The sequence below is a fragment of the Triticum dicoccoides genome, chromosome 5A (genome assembly GCF_002162155.2).
Source record: "Triticum dicoccoides isolate Atlit2015 ecotype Zavitan chromosome 5A, WEW_v2.0, whole genome shotgun sequence".
NCBI lineage: Eukaryota > Viridiplantae > Streptophyta > Magnoliopsida > Poales > Poaceae > Triticum > Triticum dicoccoides.
This window is the reverse complement of record NC_041388.1, coordinates 610010676-610014232: the sequence shown is the minus strand read 5'-3', so window position 1 is coordinate 610014232 and position 3557 is coordinate 610010676. Positions and strand designations below refer to the sequence as shown.

Genomic DNA, 3557 nt, shown 5'->3' with positions numbered 1-3557 from the left:
AGATGGCCTTAAATGGAAAGGGTTTCAACATGAAAAGTTTCGTATCATCAAATTGAGCAACTTTGATGTTTGAATCATCACCATCTGGCCTCATTCTAGAAGCCGAAACTATGTTCAACATTCTCAAATTTTATGTTCAGATCACTGTTTGGCTGATTACGCCCCCAAGACGGCCAAAAATGATCTACATGAATTGTCTTCGTATCGTCAAAGTGGTCGATTTTGATATAAAAATCGTTCCAATCCGAGTTTGTATGCAAAAGTTAGAGGCAGCACTGCAGACTGGTCCTAAGTAAAAAAGTGACGCGAGGGACCAGACACCCACCTAGGTGGTGTCTGATGGGTCGCGCGAGTTATTCGGCCTTTGCCGGCTGAATAAAGCTTGCTGGCCAAGTGAAAAAGTTCGCCGGTGTGAAAGTTTGCCGGTTTGAAAGAAAAACTTATCGGTTTGAGTGCTTGCCAGTTTTGAGTGCTTGCCGGTTTTGAAGGCTTACCGGTTTTGAGTGCTTGCCGGTTTTGAGTGCTTGCTGGTTTCTAAGACTTGCCGGTTTCGAATGCTTGTCGGTTTTGAAGGCTTGCCGGTTTGAAGTGCTTGCCGGTTTTGAATGCTTGCCGGTTTCCAAGGCTTGCCGGTTTGACTGAAAGTCCAGACAGAATCTGAAGATGGGCTCAAAGGATTATCTAGATGACCTTGGATGGAAAAGTGTTATACACAAAAGTTGTGTGTATCATCAAAACGGTCAACTTATCTTTTGGAGTTATCATCATCCGAAATAGTATACGACCTGAAAAGTTGCTGCAAGACTCGAATAGTCCAGAAAACTGCACGGCCGAATCCGACTGGAAGTTAAAAATGGCCCCATAAAGTATTGAAGATGGCCTTATTTGGAAAAGTGATCAACATAGGAGTTGTTCGTCTCGTCGAGGGGCACAAATTTGGTATTTTGATCATCTCAACCGGAGGTCGTATGCAAATTCCACTGCCCGTGCAAGAAGCAGGACAGAAGTTTGGGTAGATTAAATCCGAGTTAGACTAGAACTGGGACTCTAGTATGTGAATTGATGTACTTTTCCTGTAAGAAAAACCTATATGAATCCTTACTTGCGGGGGCGAAATCAGGCCTGGGGCAACTGGGGATATAGCCCCAGCGGGGCCCAGCTAGTACACATGCATGTGTTTGTATTTATTTTTTCAAAATTTGGTGTTGTAGAGGCCCAGCCCCAGGCCTACTTAAGCGCATGGAAGTGCATTTGCTTAGCCCATTCTATCCATCTACCTCCAACGATACGTCCAGCACGCCTAATCGACGAAAATCGCATCTGATCGGAAACGAACCCTGAATCACAGATGCGTCGCATCCCCTCGTCAAGGCGGCTCGGCGCTCATCGCAGAGCAGCCCCTGCTGCGCGCCTGAGCCCTAACAATCTGATTGGCTACCTCCTGTTCTGTAATTCTCAGCTGCCCACTACCAAACCCAGGTAATCATCCAGCAATTTATCTATTCTTCCCTAAAAAAACAATTCATCTATTCTAGTATATAATTTTTAGTAAATCTGTTCCTAGTATATATCATCCAACTTATTTCCAAAAATGCTCCCTCCGTTTCATAATTTTTGTCGTGGTTTTAGTTAAAAGAACCGAGGGAGTGCCATCTAACTTACTTTCCCTGGTTCTTCTGTATCGTAGACGAAATCAATTATTTGGTATTGTTAAATTTGTAGTACAACTTAAGTCTATTTTATTTTGTTAAACTGTACAACTTCAGTCAATTTTCTTTTGTTGTCAACAGGAAATTAGAAATACAAAACGAAGCAGACTCGGTCAATTACATCGCGCGCTACTACACACTTCGAGATAATGGTATATTATGTTCTTATTTTCAAAAGTTATGAACAAATGACTTAGCCTATGTCCACTGTCTTGTGTAACTGAATTTTACCTTGACAGCTCCAGGTCCTTCTACTGTTGATGAAGAAACAATGAGATCAACTTAATCAAGCCTTCATTAATTTGGTACCAGCTTGTGCGCAATGCACTTTCTTAAACTATTTACATATTTCTATGAAATTTCTCTTGTTTTCATAATGGGGTTCATATTTCCTACGAAATGTGAATATATATGCAGTGTATTTGCATGCATTGATATGTGTGGTATACTAGTCTTAGCTTTTTCTAGCCGCTTAGTTATAGCCCTAGGCTTTGAAAAATCCTGGCTCCACCTCTGCTTACTTGTACGGGAAGTCCAACCACCTCTTATATATATTGGGGGTGACGGCCGATTGAAGAACACACAATCGAAATCAATATACTACTGCTTCATCCATGTTTTATCTCTCCATCGTTTTTCTCTATTGTTCCTCGCCATTCTTCGTGTTTGAGAGCTGTGAATCCCGGCTCTATGGGCGAGTGAATCGACCTAGGGCAGCTCATAGCCGCTGGGTGTGTGGGGTTTCGGGTCTGCAAAAGCGCCCGTCAACTGTCTTGTGTATCGCGCTATCGGTCGGGTCTTCTTCGATGTGACCTGCGGTGCATCACCCCCGGCGTCGAGGGTACACGTGACGTGTTCATGTATCAACAACATGTACTTCCTAAGCCTTGAATGATTGCCATTACTTATAGATGGAAAGGTGGGAATCACATAGAAATTGCAGAAAAGGACAACGGATAAAAAATTGATATTCATTATATATGTGCAAAAACATAATATAGAGATTGATGCTACCTCGTCTCAATCTTGCAGTTCAAACAAGTTTCAGTGGAGTGACTGCCAGCAAAAGCACAAGAATATAATTGAGATCTCTATCTTCATGATTGTAGCTTTGCCCTCTCAAAATTGCAATCAAGAACAACAATGGCCAACCATTTCTATCCATTTCTCCACCCATGTCACCAATAGCTTGACAAATCCCCAATTATCTGATTGATTCTTTCCGATGCTCCGTACACAACTCAAGTTACTGGAGACATTTTGTTCAGTCTCCATGAGAAATTATCATTTATTCCCAAATGATAACTTCAAGCATTTTAATTGGTAAGGTGACAATGAAATTAGTACCATGAAAGATATAGTGCAGCACAGGCAAACCTGAAACCTGATTTACATATTAAGCCTGATTCATGAGCACTTATTGTAGCGTATGGGAAGATGCTTATGAAAGCTTGAAAAATATACACAAAATATCCAGTGCTAGAAGGAAGAAAAATAAGGCGGGAAAAAATGAACCTGACAAACATATGAATTGGGGAAGAGATATGCCAAAAATACTTGCATTCAGTCCTCATGAATCGCGTGAGGACACCTAGCCCTTAGCATAGACACTACAGAAGGTTAAATACACAGTCACACACCTACACACAAGAGCACGGACCAAGAAGAAGCAATAATGCTACACTTACAGGAAAGAGTTACGCACTCAAGTTACGGGCGCAACGTGGCTTGATACAGTTGAAAGACTTAACTTTCGCTTTGAAATTGTCTCCCGCCGCTGCATGGCTGCATTGCATTTTGCATACCACATGAGTCCGTAGGGCGGAACCTGATCTCCGCCGCCGGAAC

The 3557-nt window shown here is 42.2% G+C and overlaps 1 long non-coding RNA gene across 1 annotated transcript; it reads left to right on the top strand.

Annotated features, from left to right (window-relative positions):
• The first annotated feature begins 1379 nt into the window (after positions 1-1379).
• Positions 1380-2033, top strand: LOC119298679. The gene is made up of 3 exons (XR_005145909.1): positions 1380-1479; positions 1791-1861; positions 1949-2033. It is a non-coding gene; the product is annotated as an uncharacterized LOC119298679 (long non-coding RNA).
• The last annotated feature ends 1524 nt before the right edge of the window (positions 2034-3557 follow it).